Here is a 13,515-nt window from a genome sequence, read left to right as displayed (position 1 = left end):
ATATGTGTGGCACACAGTATGAGTTTCCTAAATACAAGTTAAAAAATTCATTCATTCATTAAATGTCAGCCTCACATTTTCACCAAAAGAAAAAAGACTGTGTTAGAGAAGGAATAGGAAAAAGAGAAAGAAAAGAAAAGGAAAAGGAAGGAAAGAGATGGAATGGTCTTTTAAAAACAAGGGAGAGAAAAGAGCTGGGGGAGAAGTTAAATAAAGAGGACAAAACATGGAAAGAGAAACCTGGAGTGATGTGAGGGTGGATGAGTTTTACTCCCTCTATTGCTTTCTTGTGATTGTCCTGAAAATTATTCTCCATTTAGTTAAAAATTGCTATTTAGGCCATTGGAAATGTTTACTATTCTTTTGTGTTTAACCTTGAATTTTCCTTTTAGAATACTTTTTTTTTAAATTTTAAGATTTTATGTTTGAAGGAATATCTAAAGTTGTAGATTTATACTTTGAAGTTGAAACTATCTAAACTGTCTCTTAGATTTATGATCAATTCCCTAAAAGATCATCCATCAAACACATATTCATTGAACACCCACCATGTGCCAGATGCTGCACTGTTTTCCAGGAACAGGACCCTGAACAAAGCTACAAAGCAGACAAAAACTGTGTCATCTTGTTGCTCTGTTCTTTTTTTTTTCCTGTCTTTATTTACTAGGAATTTAAGAATGTCTAATTCTAATATCTAACATTTGCCTTCAAAGCTACCATATCTCTCTTAGTTGTTTTTTTTAATTAATTAAAGTTAGATGTATTTTGCTCATTTGATGATTGGGTAAAGAAGTAATAATAACATCAACAATAATTGCTATTATTATTATTATTATTATTATTATTATTATTATTACAGATCAAGAAAACTGCTGGATTAAACAGGTTAAACATTTTCTATTGTTTTGCAATGGGTAAATTACTCTTATTGGTATTCTGGCTCCTGCTCTTCTTAGAATAGAGCCAGCATGGCGGCCCACCAGAGATGAATTATGATTCAGGCTCTGTGGCATGAGCAATAGCTTTTTACAAGGAACAGGATGGCATAAAGCAACAAGCCAGATACTAGGTATGGGTTGGAAGTATTCTACCATGTTCTCAACTGTCAACAATGAATAACCAACCATCCAAAGTTCTCTTGAAGGTCTTCAGTGAGTTTCCTGAGTAGCACAATGCAAGTAATAAATATAACTGTAGCAAATACATGTTTAATATTTTCTAATCATTTTAAGCATGGCACATATATTCATTTATTATTTACAACACCAATTCTGTGAAGTGGATACCGATGAGGAAACTGAGACACAGAGTTAGTTAAGTAAGTGACAGAACCAGAATTTGAGCTAAGCATTCTAGATCCAAAGTTGGCTTTCTTTATATCACTTTATTGGTCAAGAAAGTTTTCATAATTTTATGAAATAAGTGAGAACAGGACAGAGAGAGCATGGTTGCCTGTACATTAGACTTTTCTCTCTTGGCATTCAACTAACAACTTATTCACTTGACCTCTTTCGATCTGTTTCCACATTTCAGAATTAAAGATATTGGTCATTTCCAGCTATTGATTCCCTAAGAATCTTAGATTTAGAAGATACCTGTTACAGTTTAGGCATGAGCTGGCCCCCAAAAGCTCATGTGTGACACAATACAAGAATTTTCAGAGGTGAAATGACTACATTATGAGGGAGTAACATAATCAGTTCATTAATCCACTGATATGGATTAACTGGGAGATAACTGTAGACAGGTAGGGTGTGGCTGGAGCAGACAGGTCTCTGGGAGTGTGCCATTGGGGTTTATATTTTGTTCCTGGTAAGGGGAACTCTCTTTGCTTCCCGGTTACCATGCTTTCCTCTGCCATGCCTTTTCACCAAGTTGTTCTGCCTCACCATGGGGCCAGAGCGATGGAGTTGGCCAACCCTGGACTGAGACCTGTGAACCCCAAATAAACTTTTCCTCCTCTACAAGGTTCTTCTCAGGTCTTTTGGTCACAGCTATACAAAAGCTGACTAAAACAATACTTTAAATATCATCTAATCCAACAACAACCTTGCCTAGATGATTGTCAGAACCATCTGGAAATCTTTGAAAAGGTACAGAATCCTAGGTTTCCTCCCAGATCAGTTGGGTAAAAATTTCCAAGGACAAGGCTCTGGATTCTTATTTTTGAAATCTACCCTGAAGAGTTTGATGTGTTTGAGAACTGCTCATTTATTTTAATTCCTTTTTGTACTGGTATCATTTCTATCTCATTTTTTCTTAGCAAAAAAAAAAGTCAAATGTTACAAAAATAAAAGCAGAAAGTGTAAAATAATAAACCCTCACCTAGTTTCAAAAACCATCAAACATGACCAATCCAATTTCATTTTTACCCCCAACTCACTTTATAAAATTCTTACTTAGCAGGTGATGGCAACCCTCTTTCTTTTAAACACCTCCAGAGATGCAGACTTCACTACTTCCTGAGATAGCTGGTATTAGTTAGAGTCCTTTAAATTGAAAGAGACAAAAACTTAACTCTAATTGAAGAACAAGAGATGCTCCCCGCTTTGGAAGGATACAAGGATATTTCATAAAATCCAAGAAAGAGTTGAGCAACCAAGTTAAGGGAGGATAAGAGGCTAGAGAGCCTCAGGAACATCTGGGATTCAGGACTCAAATACCCGCCTTTCTGTTTTCCCTCTCTCTGCTTTCTTTTCCTCCTGATGAGAAACTCTTCCCTAGTTCTACCTCTTCAAGGTTAGTCATAGGCAGCCTGACTCTTCTTCACTTCCAATTTCCAAAATCCCAGAGGAACACTCATTGGCCTGACTTGCCTTAGGTGCAACTTCTTATGTATTCCTGTGATAACCTTGGAGGCATGAAAGCGAATCCTTAGAAGTGGGAGTGGAGAAGATAAAACTGCTAGCACACAGTTTCTGGTACCCACAAGGTGCCGAATTCACAGACATTTCAGATCTCACTGACCATTGGAAATATTTCCCTTGCAAATGGCTGACTTCTCCCTTTGTATAGTGTCTACCTCTATGACATTTTCTCCACTCTGGAAATATGCAGGCAATCTATTTCTCCTTTCACGTGATGGGAAAACAACTATCAAATCCCACACTTAATCTTCTCCCCCTCAGGCTAAACAGCCCTGGTTCCTTCAACACTTCCTGGCCTGACATGATTTTGAGCCCTTTCTTTGTCCTGGTCACTCTCTTCTGGAAGGATTCCAGTTTGTCACTTAAAAATTGGCACCCAGAACTGCAGGCAATAAATGTTCCAGATGTGCCTGGGCCTCCAGAGCCAAGAGCAGCACTAAGCAAGCTTTGCACACCACACACATGTGCACACATACACAGTGGACACGACATGGTGTCAGCAGATCCCAGCTTGTGCTCCTCATCTGGAGCCTCGAAATACTCAGCTCACATCAGATTTCTAGTCCATCTCATCCCTAGTCTCTTCATAAGAATGCCTGCTAATCCAGCAACCCTCCCCTTCCCTAACCCTTTTGTTGAACCCAAATATTGAACCCCGGTTTTAAGTGCATCTTGTTAGTTGGGCCTGAATAGTCCAGGCTGTCCGAATGTTTTGGAAGTTTTAGGAAGCTTCATTTTGCTCCTTCAAACATTAGATTTCCCTCTCAGCTTTGTCAGCTGCAAGTGTGATAAGCATATCTTTGTCTTCAAGTCATTGATAAAATGTTGAAGAGAAACAGCCGGAATCCCAGGACCCAGGAACACACTGTTAAAGACTCCCTTACTTAACGTGGCTCCACTAATCAGCTTTCTTTGTACCGACTCTTTAATCACCTTACTGAACTATGAACTCACATTTCTTGATTCACAGATCAAAAATAAACAAACAAACAGAAATGAAATGAACATGGCTCACTTCAAAAAATATAGAAAAATCAAACTCAGCAGCATATTAAAAGTATTATCCTTTATGGCTATATGAGATTGGTCTTGGTAATCTAAGAATAGTTCAACAAAAGAAAAGCAATCAATGTAATCTATCATATTTCTAGGAAAAAAGGGAAAAAAACACATCATCTACTCAACTGATGCAAAAAAGTATTTGACAAAATCTACATCTTTCCATGACAAAAACTCTCAGAAAACTATGGAAAGGAATTTCCCAAACATGGAAAAGAGCATTTATGAAAATCGCACAGCCAACATCATACTCAATGGTGACAGACTAAAAGCTTTCCAAGATCAGGAGATCTCTTCTCACCAATATCATTTAATATTAGACTGGAAGTTCTAGCCAGAGAAATTAGGCAAAAAATAAAAAGAAACATTTAAATTGCAAAGAAAGAAGTTGAATTATCTCTATTTACAGATGAGATGATCTGGTATGTATAAAAGCTCAAAGACTCCATCAGAAAGTTACTGGACCTAATAAATGAATTCATCAAAGTTTCAGGTACAAGATCAGCACCAGTGATGTTTCTGTACACCAAAACGAACAATTTGAAAAAGAAAATTAATAAAATAATTCTATCTACAGTAGTGATGAGAAGAATAAGATATTGTGAATAGATTTAACCAAGAAAGTGAAAGACATATTAAAGAGGATAAATCATTGTTTAAAAAAGTAAAGACCCGAATAAAAGAAAAGCATCCTTTGCTCATAGATTGAAAGATTTAATATTATTAAGATGGCAGTGTTAACCGAAGTGCTCAATAGATTTAACCCAAACCTTACAAAAATTCTAAAAAGTTGAGCTCATAGAAGCAAAGAGAAATGAGTTTTTTTTTTCCCCCAGGAGTTGGAGCTAGAGGAAATAGATATTGGTCAAAGTTTACAACTTTCTGTGTTAAGATGAATGCATTCTGAGGTTCTAATGTATAGCATGACGATTAAAGTTAATTATACTGCATTGTTTATTTGAAATTTGATGACAGAATAGATTTTAATGTGTCTTCACATACACACACTCACTCAAATAAGTATAGATGCTGATAGATGTGCTAAATAATTTGTGGTAATCACACACACACACACACACACACATATCAAATCATCATGTTGTACACCTTGGCTGTATGGGATTTTTATTTGCCGAATGAATATTTTAAAATAAAAACGAAACTGCAAGTTGTCTTCAAAGTAACTGAACCATTTTTCTTTCTTACTAGCAGTAAATGAGGGCTCTGATTGTTCCACATCCTTGCCAGGATTTGGCATTGTTGGTATTCCAGATTTGGGTCATTCTAATCTATGTGTAGTGGTGCCTCATTGTTGTTTTCCTTTGTGTTTCCTTGATGACAAATGGTGGGGGACATCTTTATATGTGCTTATATGCCATCTGTACATCTTCTTTGGTGAGGGGTCTGTTAAGATATTAGCTATTTTTAATTTATTTTTCTTGTGAAGAGCTTTTTTTAAAAAAAAAATATTTATTTTTTAGGTGTAGATGGACATATACATTGCCTTTATTTTTATGTGGTACTGAGGATTGAACCTGGGTCCCGTTCATGGAAGGCAAGCACACTACTGCTGAGCCACAATCCCAGTCCCCCACCTTGTGAAGAGCTTTTTAAAAAGTGTTTGGTTCTTTTTAGTCATATAGTAGAATGCATTTTGACATAATTATAAAATTGGCTTTTTATTAATTTTTATTTTTTTTTACACAAATGGAGCACAACTATCCATTTCTCTGGTTATACATGATATAAAGTCACACCATTCATGCAATTATACCCATACCTAGGGGTAATAATGTCTATCTCATTCTACCATTCTACCACCCTCGTACTCCCTCTCCCCTCTCTTCCCTTACCTCCCTCACTTCTGCTCCATCCAAAGCTCCTCCATTCTTCCCTTGCCCCCACACACTATGGTTCAGAATCCACTTATCACAGAAAACATTTGGCCTTTGGTATTTGGGACTGGCTTACATCACTTAGCATAATATTTTCTAATTTGTCCATTTACCCATAAATGGAAAATTAGATATTTTTTAATTGCACTGTTCACTTGTTTTGTTGTTGTTGTTGAGTTTTAAGAGTTTTTTGATGAGTCCTTTATCAGATGTGTCACTTACAGATATCTTCACATAACCTGTGGCTCTCCTCTCACTATCTAGACATTGTCTTGCACAGCAGAGGTTTTTAAGTTTATTAAATCCAGCTTGTCCATTTTTCCTTTCATGCTTTGTGATTTTGGTGTTGTAGTAAAATATCATCGCCATGCCCAAAGTTATCTGGGTTTTCTCTTCTAAGAGTTTTATATTTTTGCATTTTATATTTAGATCTATGATACATTTTGAGTTAATATTTTTTTTTCAGCACAGAGGAATGGACCCAGGGGCACTCTACCACTGAGCTATATCCCCATTCCTTTTTTACTTTTATTTTGGACAGAGTCTCACTAAGATGTCCAGGCTGGACTTGAACTTGAAATCCTCCCACTCAGCCTCCAAAGTTCCTTGGATTATATATGTTTGCCAACACACCCTACTTGAGTTACTTTTTATGAAGAGTAAACAGTTTACCCCTAGATTTGTTGTTTTGCATGTGAATGTCTAGTTGTTCCAAAATCATTTGTGGAAAGACTATGTTTGCTGCATAGTATCACCTTTTCTCCTTTGTAAAAAAGTAAGTTGACTGTATTAAATTGCTGTATTCTCTTCTATTGATCTATTTATTTATTCTTTCACCAATAGTTTCCTTGAGTTTTATAGTAAGCCTTGATGTCAGGTTGTATCAGTCCTCTAATTTTTCTCTTCCCCTTCAAAGAAGGTTGGCTATTTTGAATGTTTTTAACATTTCCATATAAACTTTAGAATTAGTTTGTTGGAATCTGTGAAATAACTTCTGGAATTTTGATTTTTATTTCATTGACTTTATGCATTAAATTTGGAAGAATTGAAATCCTGACAATATTGAGTCTTTCAATCCATAGACATGGAAAAATTCTTCATCAGAATTTTAAAATTTTCCTCCCATAGATTTTGTACATAATCTGTTAGATTTATACCTAAGGGTTTCATTCGGGAGCTGTAATGTAAATTATATTTGCTTTTATTTCAGAATCCACTTTTTCATTGTTAGTATATAGGAAAGTGATTGACTTTTGTATATTAATCCTATATCCTGCAAACTTATTATAATTGCTTTTTAGTTCTAGAAGTTTTTTTGATTCAGTCTTTCTGCATAGATGATGATGTCATATGTGAATAAAAACAGATATTTTTTCATTCCCAGTCTGTATATATTTTATTTTCTTATCTTATTGTGTTAGCTAGAACCTCCAGCACTGTTGAAAGGGAGTGGTAGAAGGGACATCATTGCCCTATTCCTAATCTTAGAGGGAAAGCTTCAAATATCTCACCATTGAGTCTGATGTGAGTTGTAGGTTTTGGTACCACTCTGTTTTTATTATCTTGTAAATTCTTATCTAGGATTCCATAATCCCTGGTAAACCCCCTGACATTTATATTTCTGGAAATGAGGAGGTCCATTGCTTTCAGTAGATTTTTCAAATATCCTTATAAATTTTAAAAAAGAAAGAATTGCATGCCTTTGTAAAATAAGTTAACAGTATCTAAATAAGTAGAAAATTTAATTACCAAAAATTTTTATCCTTTAGTTTTAGAAGAAATGGAAAATACCAGGCAAACACACATATACTCAGGTTTTATTTAAATCAGTATCACACTTGCTCTGTGCCTGCTCCTTGGAGGCCAATATCTACAGCAGGGACGATAACCAAACATAAGTGATCATCAGCTAGAACATACTGGGCCTCTCCCCTGGTGTTTGTAGTTCAGATTTTACTATCTAAGTAATATTTAAGGTACTCACACTTTCTAAAAAATAAGTGAAACCAATACGAATGTTGGTTGGTAAACCTCCTCTGCAAGGTGTAATTAGATATTTATAAATTTCAAACTTCTGGGAATCATGGGGGACAGAAGTTTAAGAAATCTACACTCAAAGGAATGCAGACTCCATTTTCAAGGGATAAGGGGATTTGCATAGCTTTTGGCTCTAAATATCTCCATTCCAGTGTATTTGAATGTGAAATATTCCCAAATCTCTAGAAGCCTGTTGTATATTCATTGCTTGAAATGGGTGATTGTACTGCTGGATCTACTAGATATCTGTGTGGTAAAAGAAAGGCTTAGGGGATTCCAGTTGATTTATCCCAAGCGCTGCAATAATGTGCTTTTCAAAAAGTCCTCTTGGGCACAACTGAGCACATAAAATAGCTTTTTTCCATTCTATTAATTATAATTCTGAGGCCCTGGGAGTTTTATTTTTAAAACACGAAGAAACAGTTAGTTACAGTTTAACGTAATCAATTCAGCAAAGTCAAAATAGGAAAAAATACTGAGGTTCAACTTTTATGTCATAAATAATAATAAAAATGTTCCCTAATTCTTACTTCCCTCTGCAAGATCATTCCATCCCCATTGATAAGAATATAGATTTCTATTATGGAAAACAGTATGGATATTCCTCAAAAAATAAGAAATAGAACTACCATATGACCTAGCAACCTCTTTGGGACATTCATCCAAAGGAAGTGAAACAGTACCTTGTAGAGATATTTGCACACCCATGTTCATTGTAGTATTAGTCACAATAACTAAGACATGTAAACCTAACTCTTTTGGGAGGGTGAATGGATAAAGATAAGGTAGTATACATATATGATGGAATATCATTTGGCTTTAAAAAAAGAAGAGAGTCCTACAGAGAGTTATGCAAGGTGAAATAAGCCAGGAACAGAAGAGAAAACATTGCATGATCTTACTTATAGGTGGAATCTAAAAAAAGTTGAATTTGTAAAAGCAGAGTACAGAATGGTGGTTATGAGGGGCTGGGGTGGAGGATGGGAAGATCTGGGTATAAAGGTATTGTGTTCCCACAACACAGGAAGAATCAGTTCTAGATATATAAGGACAAGAACTTTAAATTGTATACTTAACATTTTCTGAGAATAGATCTTAAATGTTCTCAATCTACACACAAAAATGCTAACTGCACGAGGTGATGGATATATTAATTAGTTTGATTGTAATTATCTTGATGGATCCTTTCACAATGTATACATATGTCAATTCTGCACAATGTATATATAAATTTTATTTGCTAATTATACCTCAATAGGGTAGAAAATTTTTAATTAAAAAAAATCAAGCCAAATGTGGCATCTTTACTGGAGTATCACTGGCATTGAAAAATATAGGACTATTGTTACAGATCTAGTCCTTCATGGAGTCTTATCTAAATTTCATTAAGCAATAACCATGACATGAGAGTATCTAACAAATTTTAAGGATTTTTAAAAACTCAGATAAAACACAGTGATTTTAATCTTGCCCATGATCTTGTATATGGTCGAATTTCAAATAGTCAGTGAATAAAAGGCCATTATTCTTCAAAATCCAAATATGTGGGCTCTGGTTTTGTCACTGAGATGCTAGTGAGTAAAATGAACAGCAGTCCTTGGGACCACAGGCCTGGTCTCCACCCGTGACCACCGTGACCGTGCTCTTGTCCCCTGTGGGTGCCTCAAGACCTCATCAGCAGGCAGAACTGCTGGGCATCGATTAGACAACAGTAATTTAGTAGCTAACATAGGCAGACTTATTAGGGATTGTCAAAAAGTAGAATAATTACCACACACAAATCCAAACCATCTGGCCTATACAGAGTATGTCCTTACATAGGTTTTATCTTGCTTTTTCAGTAATAAATTATTCTATCACATTCCCTGTAAAGTGCTGGAAAGGAGAGGTCGGGTGACCCTGCAGTCTCTGGTTTAATTCGGTCTCGCAGCTCCACATTTTATCACTACCTCGAAAGCAGAGGGGCATTCTCTTCTCTTCCTAGTGGACTGACAACCTGGAATGCTACCAGCTGAGTTATAGGAATTGTGGAAGCATTAGTCAAGCCTTGTTCTAATGGGCAGGTGGCAGGAAGAAAAGAAGCGGGTATAGAAAGTCCAGGAGAAGGGTTCCCAAATCCATTATCAGAATTGTGTGGAGAGTTTTGAAAAAACTCAAAGTTTCCTGAATCTCAGAGCAGATACTTCAGTGGGCACGAAGTGGATCCTGGTGTACTGGTCACTTTGTGCTAAAGTGACATCCCACCTGGACATCTCCATGGCTTGCACAAACATCTGTGCTCACATTTCATGAGGGCTGTGGTCTGCTGCAGCTCTGTTGGGCTTGCCTGGACTTGACTGAGAAGCATGTGTAGTCTCATTCCAGAATCCAGGCTGAAGGAGTATACACTAAGTAGGGCATGCCGTTCTCATAACTGAGGGCAGAAGCCCCAAGTGGTGCCAAGCCAAACCATGCCAACACATCTAAGGTTTCTACATTGGTGTGGCATGCATCATGTCCACTTATAACTCATCAACTCCAGCAAAACTATGGGCACGCCCAGTGTTTGTGAGGTGAAGACTAAACCCCATCTACAGGAAAGGAAGGCATATGTGGAAGGCTTGGGGACAACAAGAGAGACAATTGTGAACAAGTAATATAACAGTACACTCAAGATATAATTCAAAAAGCTCCTTAGCAGGTTCTGATGAAATCCTCTGTCCTCTGATATTTCATGGAAAAGATTTATTCCTTTATGTACTTGCTATGACAACTGAGTATCTATTAGTAGCCTCTTCAGCAATGCAGTTGAATTAAGTAATTGACAGTGCAATTCAGTCACTTATTTCATTCACAGACACGTGTACCCAACACATACTGGAGTCTGGTGCTTCTGTCTTAGCAGCGTTCACATTGTGCATTTATATCGTTTGTGTCTCTCTCTCTTTTTTAAAATTTATATATGACAGCAGAATGCGTTACAATTCTTATTACACATATAGAGCACACTTTTTCATATCTCTGGTTGTATACAAAGTATATTCACACCAATTTGTGTCTTCATACCTGTACTTTGGATAATAATGATCATCACATTCCACCATCATTTCTAACCCCATGCCCCCTCCCCTTCCCTCCCACCCCCCTCTGCCCTATCTAGAGTCTATTCCTCCCATGCTCTCTCTCCCTATCCCACTATGAATCAGCCTTCTTGTATCAAAGAAAACATTTGGCATTTGGTTTTGGGAGGATTGGCTCACTTCACTTAGCATTATTCTTTATCTCACATAAATTTCACAACAACCTTACTTTTTTATCGTTATTTCCACTTTGGAAATATCAAAATATCAAAACTGAGCCTTGGGGACATTAAGTACCTGATGACAAAACATCTAGAAAAGAGAGGACCTGGACCGATCCCGTGCCTGTTCAAGTCCAGACTCTCCATGATGGATGTCCTGAGGGCCAACGCTGTTATTATCATCACTTCCTCTCTAAGATGTTTGCACAGACATTGAGAGCTATAATGTGAATTTTTAATTAGCCCACTTATGCAGCAAATATTCACTAAAAACATATCACATTCCAGGAATGATGCTGGGCACTGGATATGCAGCATGAACACAACCAACAATAATCCAGTTTACACTCTGGCCAAGGGAAAGATGGAAAACAATTCAACACGTGAACCCATGCTAAACAGCAGCCATTGGAATACATGCCAGGTGGGGACAAGAGCCATGAGGAAAAATAACTGACTTTTATCATTATCATAGTCAGCCACAGCTAGATATTACAAGAAACAAGGAAAGAATTATTAAACTATTTTTGTCCTCAGACTTCACCACAGGGCAAAATCTTACCAGAATCTCCCCTAAATAAATCCTATGCTTCAAAATCTAAACAATAAACTCTCACTGAATTTTATGATCTAAACCACATTTCTTTTGACAAATCAATTACTAAAATTCAGTTTTTATTAAAATGATCCATGTGACCATTCCAAATCCTTTATTAAGTAGGAATAGTACAAGTAAATAAAAATGAGCACATTTTTCATCACTTAGAATGATCATTTATCATCTGTGAGTGGCATCGATTACCACAATGTAACTAAATCTTAGAATGAAGAACACCTCTTAACTGATCAGACAGTATCCTGAGACATCCCGCTGGGTCTCATGTGTTAATAAAATAAATTCCCATAATCATCGTTTTCATTACCTGCTTATTTTGTGCATGTGTGCGTGTGTGTGTGTGTGAGTATGTGTTTATTTTCTTATTTTAAATTGACATAATAGACCAGGCTTGGTGGCATATGCCTGCATTCCCGGTGACTCTAGAGTCTGAGGGAGGAGGATCCAAGTTCGAGGACATCCTCAGCAACTTATGAGGCCCCAAGCAACTTAAGAAGACTCTGTCTCAAAATTTAAAAAAAGGGCTGTCAATGTGGCTCAGTGCTTAAGAACCTTTAGGTTCAATCTCCAGTACATTTTATGAGGTATAGTTACTCTTTGCTTATTTGTATTAGAACTTCTCTATCCTCAAAAACTTGAGGAAAGACATTAGCAATAAACAAAGCAGACAAAATTTCCTTGTCCTTATGGATCTTATAATCCAGCTAGATGGAGAAAGATAATTCACAAAATTGTTTATTAATTCGAGGGAGGCACCTGGGGTCTTAGGGAGAAAAGCCAGGCACACCCTTGTTCTAAAACCTTGAGGTCATAGGCACCCAGGAAGCCTCTGTGTTTCAGCGCACCAGCCCGCAGTTGTTAGGTGTGGGCCCCACGCACGTCTCCTGCTGGCTAGTTGGTCCAGTTGGGAGATGTCGCACTTTAAGCCTCCTGGCCCCAACGAGGATCATCTGTCAGGCTGTATTTTTGTCTAACTCTCAAATGTGGTTATGGGCCATCGAAAGGGAGTGGGGCACAATCAATCCTTGCAGAATAATTTGTTTGAAGAGGCATCATGGGCCACAGCTGGAAACGAGCACATTAAGAGTGACAGGATCTTGGCAGTCATAGAGTCTGTGACTTTGAGTCTTGCTTTTCAACCAAACCAACTGGGATGGCTGGGCATTCATTAGGCAAAGACGCCTCCCCCCCCCCCCGCCGCCCCCCCAGCACCAGGCTCTCACATTGCGTCAACCCCTCCTCTGCCCAAAAATTCAAGAGGGCAACCCCAAGTCTCCTTTTCTCAAAAGTGGGGGCTGATCAATATTTATTACAAAAGAAAATTTTGAGAGTCTGAAAATTATATTATAGAATCTTTGTTAATTCTAGAATGTTTATCATGAAGTGACTTCATCATTCCATAAAGAATACAGAAACACAAGAAAATTCCTATAGACACCGTGTATTAAACATGAACAAACTTTAATCAAGAGCTTCTTCTGTAAACTGTATGCCTGAGGTCCAACCATTAGCTCAATGAAAACAAAGGGGTGGGTGGATAATATTGTGGAGGTTGGGGAATTGTCTCAGCAGCTGGTAATTTTGCATTGCAGACAAAAGGATCCTAATATCTGAAACATCTGTGATAGTCAATTGGACACGGTTATCAAATGCCTATTTGTGCCTTGCTCTGTGCTGTGAGCCTTATATAACATGCAAGCCTCTCCATCACATTATGAATTAGTGCTATTATGACATTTGATATCTAGGAAACTGAGATTC

This window comes from Ictidomys tridecemlineatus, chromosome 7, assembly GCF_052094955.1.
Source record: "Ictidomys tridecemlineatus isolate mIctTri1 chromosome 7, mIctTri1.hap1, whole genome shotgun sequence".
Taxonomy (NCBI): domain Eukaryota; kingdom Metazoa; phylum Chordata; class Mammalia; order Rodentia; family Sciuridae; genus Ictidomys; species Ictidomys tridecemlineatus.
Note: the sequence above shows the minus strand (reverse complement) of the source record.